At 35.0% G+C, this 6,065-nt stretch overlaps 1 pseudogene; it reads right to left on the bottom strand.

The window, feature by feature from the left end:
- Window positions 1-2,626: 2,626 nt before the first annotated feature.
- Window positions 2,627-5,406, bottom strand: LOC133192521 (tripartite motif-containing protein 59-like; annotated as a pseudogene).
- Between the last annotated feature and the right edge of the window lie 659 nt (window positions 5,407-6,065).

The following is a 6,065-nucleotide window of genomic DNA, read 5'->3' as shown; positions in this document are numbered from 1 at the left end:
TAAAATCGGAAACTGTGATATGTAAGGAACTAAAATAACCAGCTAACCATTCTATCTATCTATCAACATGTAATATATATATATATATATATATATATATATATATATATATATATATATATATATATATATATATATATATATGACTAACAGGTTGCAGGACTTTCCTAGTCGTAGATCTTCATTTTTAATTCCTTTTAAATTTATAAAACAGAAGTGAGAATTAAGCCGTTAACTACCTGCCTTCTGCGTGGCAATAATATTTCCCAGAAATTACTTCATCAGTAATGATTTAGAAGCCAATTATTTAGAATGTCAACATTCCCTTGGGGTAAGTGATGTTTTAATGTACTGATGGCAGTATCTCATGCCAATAATTCATCTTTTCCTTTTGTATCCCTTGGGATTTTTTTTCTTCTCATGCTTTGCGCGCATTTTATTTATTAAATACTTTTATTTCAAGATGTTGAGATATTAAACAAAGAGCTCTTTTTTTGTAAGTACAGAAATTAATTTTTCCTGTCTTTACTAGTATCATTGCCTTAAGAAAGATAAGGGGATTGTAAATTTCTGGTTTTTGAATTTTTTTTTCCGACAGATGTGGCTACACTGTTGAATTGGTACAAATCTTAAGGACCCCTGTATACACTAACAAAAATGTGACCATTGGAAACATCTAAAAATAAAAAAGGTTAAGCTTATAAAGGTGTAAATATTGATTTTTATGCCCCCGTATCGAAGATTCGGGGGTATATAATTTTTGCCCTGTCCGTTTGTCCGCAAAAACTTTAACCTTTCCCATAAATTTTGACTGGTTGAAGCTACATAATGGCTTTCATATTTCACATGTGTATTCCTTGTGACAAGACCTTTCTTTGGGTACCATCATATTTGACCTTTTGACCTTGGGGTTTGACCCACTTTTGCAAAATTTTATGAGACATTAACCTTTGTCATAACTTTTGAACAGTTGGTGCTTGGGGTTTCAAACTTCACATGTGTATTCCTTCTGACAAGACCTTCCTTAGGAAACCAACAACTTTGACCTTGACGTTTGACCTACTTTTGAAAAACTTTAACCTTGGCCATAACTTTTGAACAGTTAATACTAGGGGTTTCAAACTTTACATGTGTATTCCTTGTGACAAGACCTTCCTTTGGATTCCAACCACTTTGACCTCTTGACCTTGACCTAGGAGTTTGACCTACTTTTGAAAAACATTAACCTTGGCCATAACTTTTGAACAGTTGGTGCTAGGGCTCTCATACTTCACATGTGTAATCCTTGTGACGAGACCTTTCTTTGGATACCAACCACATTGACCTTGACCTAGGAGTTTGACCTACTTTTGAAAAACATTAACCTTGGCCATAACTTTTGAACAGTTGGTGCTAGGGCTCTCATACTTCACATGTGTATTCCTTGTGACAAGACCTTCCTTTGGATTCCAACCACTTTGACCTCTTGACCTTGACCTAGGAGTTTGACCTACTTTTGAAAAACTTTAACCTTGGCCATAACTTTTGAACGGTTAATACTAGGGGTTTCATACTTCACATACATGTATGTAATCCTTGTTACAAGACCTTCCTTTGGATACCAACAACTTTGACCCTTTGACCTTGGAGTTCGACCTACTTTTAAAAATCTTTAATCTTTGCAATACCTTTTACGGCTTTCGTACTTCACATGTGCATTCCTTGGGACAAGACTTTCTTTTGGATACCAATAATTTTGGCATTGACCTTGGAGTTTGACCTACTTTTAAAAAACTTTAACTTTGGCCATAATATGTGAACGTCTGGTTCTAGGGCTTTCAAATTTCACGAACATGTGTATCACTTTTGACAAGACCTTCCCTTGGGGCCCCATTTGACCTTATCCTTGACGTTTTCCTTACCTTTAAAAACTAAACTTCGCCTTTGGAGCTAGGGCTTTCGAATTTCACAAGTATATTCCTCGAGACAAGACCTTTCTTTGGGTATCAACTGTTACATTTTTTTTTACCTCTTGACCTGGATTTTGACTTGCATTTAAGAAACTTTAACCTTCGCCATAATCTGCCATACGTGGGCATCAGTGTTTCACAAACACATCTTGTTTATTTTCATCATAGGATACCATAATTTTACTACCAAGAAAATTCTGAAAGACAAGAAAGCATTGATGAACAGAAATCACTTTTGCTTACTGAAAAGAGGGAACTACCTGCAAATAACGAGTACATGCAATTAATATATCTTGGCATAAAAATGTTAAAAATGCTTGATTTTGCTTAAATGAAATATGGAGATAAAGAACAACAACTAGGTCCAAAAGTCCATTGAAACAATGCAAATCGGGACCAGAGCAAACACGGATCTCAAAAAGCACCAGAATTGGGATCAGGTGCCACGGAAGAGCAAGCACTTCCCGCCAACCGGCCACAATCGCCCCCCCCCCCCCCCCGTGATTAGAGTAGCGATGTCAATTTATTTATCATTCAAACGCCACAAAATTATAACTCTTTAGTTTGCAGTTATATAGAAGTTTTTTAAGATCATCGTAATCAAAGGGTCCAATAAACGATCCCCAACGGTTCTTGTGACATTGATAAAAGTGTCAAACAAAAGAAACATCACTGTGTATTATATATCTAGATTTTTAATTTTCATAAATTACAAAAGTTCACTAAATTAATGCATTGTTTTGTGTACGAGAGAGAGAGAGAGAGGTAGGTTTGCATTATCACACGTCAGCCTTTGTTGCATATGATAACTTTGGAATCTTTGTCGGTAATGCACATTTTCATCTCCTTTATGTCTAGAGAAATTGGGACTTTGTCCTTGAGGCTTAAAATATTTGACATTTTACTACCGGATTCAGTAACATTTATAACAGTACCTTCATCTTTTAAAGCTAGGTACAAAATTTTCGTTTCCCTGTCACATGATACGTCCCCTATGTGGCCGTTTACAGACACTCGCCATATTTCTCTTCCCTCTCGTGAAATGCAACACAACGTATTTTTAAGATCCGAAACTACTATGTGACCTTCAGACGTCATACATAGCATATTGGGGACACTCTCCGGAGAGGTTAGGATCAGCTCCGTTGAAATTGATACTATCACGACACCATGTACGGTTATAATGTCGATACAAGTTTGAGACCATGAAGAAACTGCTACTCGATCTTCTGAAACTTGACAGATTCCAAAATATTTTTTGTCAGTTTGGATATATCTCTGAATGTTAAATTTCTCGCGTGAGGTTTCGACTATTTCTAACACTGATTTGTCCGGTTTTGTTATAACTATGTTCCCATTCTCACGTATACAACACATAGAATGGGGAACGTCGATTAGTGAAAGAGATCCTTTTATGTCACCGAAAATAGAAAATCGTTTGAGCTTAGCGTTTTCCCTATCAAGAATACACAAATCACTAGTGCCTGGAAGAAAAACAATTTTGTTAAGGTAGCAAGACAGTTCATCGGGTAATTTAGCATCGAAACTCCGGTCAACGCTTAAAATAACGTCATTTCCAGCCATTTTAATTAATTCTATTCAAGAGATGGCTTATGGAGAGAGGAGGTGTATTTGAGTTGTTCGTCTTCAGTTGCAAATCAGAAAAATCGGTGTCCAAGTCACTTCTAACTCCTTTTAATTCAACAAAGCCTACTGCTGAAAATCCACGAAGAAATTCCTTTACCTCGTCATACAAGGTGAAATTTAGACGTGCTGTTTTTTGGGCGGTTGTTATATCAAATTTGGTTTTGAGCTGATTTTCGATAATTGGTAGCAATTCAATTAAGTTTTTGTACTTCTTATCTTTCTTCAGGACTTCAATGTGACTTGCTGCTTCCAAAAGTGAATGTACAATCTTTTCTTTTCGATATATATTCTCGATTTAACTTCTGAACGTCAGAGCGAAGAACTGAGATCTGTCGTCTGCAGGTTTCAAAGATGTTCTCTATCCTTTGCTCCAAGTTAGCAATATCGTCTAAAGTTTTCTGCTTACTTTCCTCAAACGAGCGATCGTGGATTGTATCAAGTTCTGCGTCATTAAGCTAGCAAGTAAATAAAAAATCCATTTATTTCATTATCACAAGTCATCCTTTTTAGAAACTGCTAAATCCATGGAGAGTATTTTCATTATTATCCTTATATTAGCGGACATTTAAGTCAAAAATAACTTAACAATACAACAAAAAGCAACAAACATTAAAAATCAGGCAAATCGCATAAAATATAAGATATTCTTCCTTCAGTGGAATACAAAACAGACGTGTGTATTTTACATCGAGTCGATCCGCGTTTTAATATTAGATTTGGAACAACCTCTTGATTTTACTCATCGCCTACACTCGAAATAGTTTCTAATCCATGTAATATAAATAAATGCCAGTAGCATCTGTTTTTTGTAGAGGCAGTATTTTCACTCACTTCCTTAACTGATATGATTTACACTACATTTATATGATAAGGCATTATCTTCCTTTACAATTCTGATATATTTTTGTTATCCTATGAGCTATTGATTTAGTATTTTAGCAGGGGGGAAGTTAACTGAACAAATAGCTAGTCTTTGATAAGCTTCTTATCGGAATAAAAATATATACATACAATGTTATGTTAAATATAGAAAGTGTTCCTTGTATTCAATTCACATCTATAGAGCAAATACCGAGGTTTTATTGACTAAGTTTCACGGCCTAACAACATACATTTAAATGACCTAGTTCTGAACTTTGCATTAAATAAACCATTTCATTTAATCCAATGGGCTTAAAAACACATTTTTTATTGACTCAAGTTTAAATTAAACGTTTTTTTTTACCACAGTTATGAATACACTTATGAAACTTTTGAAATGGATGCAGTTAGTTGTAAAATACCATGGAAAACATACCTTTGAATGCAGTCGTTTTAGAACTCGTTCTATTCGTGGTTGAAGCTCTCGAAAAGAGTCATTTACAGGCAGACATCGACACAATATTCCCGAATGAGAGGTGTCAATGCACTTTGCACATATTACTCGCGCGTGATGAAAACAGTAATGATCAAGCTTCCTCCCCGAATGATCGCTACAGATGTCTGCTCGCGTTATTTCCGGATTTTGGTCATGTTTTGATAAAGTTATTTGTAGGTCAGCAATCAGCGAATCCAGAGGCAAATTATTGACAAATTCGTCATGCGAAACGTTTGGTACTATGACATCGGATCGACAAAGTGGACACGTCAATTTTCCACGCCCATTTTCGGCAGTTCTAATCAGTTGGCGAATGCAATCTGTGCAGAAGGAATGTTGACAGAGAAGTCGACGCGGACGGTCGTAGGACTGTAAACAAATGCGACACGTTAGGTATTCCTCCTTCAGATTGTGAATACTTTGCGCGGCCATTTGTAAACAAATGTAGGTGTCGTTGTGTGGGGCTCCAAAAGGTTTAACAAATAAAATTAGATTTTAATAATAATTATTAGATTATTTAACAAAAGTATTGTTGGCAGCTGCCTGTGTTTCGAATTTCTGTTGGATTTCCATTTTTAAAAATAAATTTTATGAATTACTTAAACTTAATTTATATAGTACATACATGTATACGATTATCTTTAATGTATACAACTATTTGCATAGATATTTAGGATTTATATATACATGTAAACTTACATTTTGTTACAATAGCAACCATATAGGTTTTGATTGATACTGATTTATGCAAGAATTATCATACATGTATTACAATTTGTTTTTGAAATGTGTCTTTATGATATGACTAGCCGAAGAACCAAAAATCTACGTATTTTTTTTCTTTGTTTGATCCTTGTTCGCCTACGAAAAGACAATTTACTTTTGAGGTTAAAAAAATACCAGAATCAGAACATTTCATAATCACATTAATCTTGAATCTTTGGCCTTGACTTTTTTCAAGAGGAGCAAAATCATGTCATCTTACCACTAATGTAACACTCGATCTTTGAATTTACAGTCTGTAATTAAACTTGTGTCTTTCTCAAGACATTCCCCACCGGTGAGGTAAATATGCGCTAGGTTTGGCTTTTCAGTTGAAATATGAGTTAGTT

The sequence above is a fragment of the Saccostrea echinata genome, unplaced genomic scaffold (assembly GCF_033153115.1).
Source record: "Saccostrea echinata isolate AGI-Se365-2 ecotype Australia unplaced genomic scaffold, CSIRO_AGI_Sech_v1 ptg000025l, whole genome shotgun sequence".
NCBI classification, from domain to species: domain Eukaryota; kingdom Metazoa; phylum Mollusca; class Bivalvia; order Ostreida; family Ostreidae; genus Saccostrea; species Saccostrea echinata.
The sequence above is the reverse complement of the archived record's forward strand: the minus strand, read 5'-3'. Positions and strand labels throughout refer to the sequence as shown.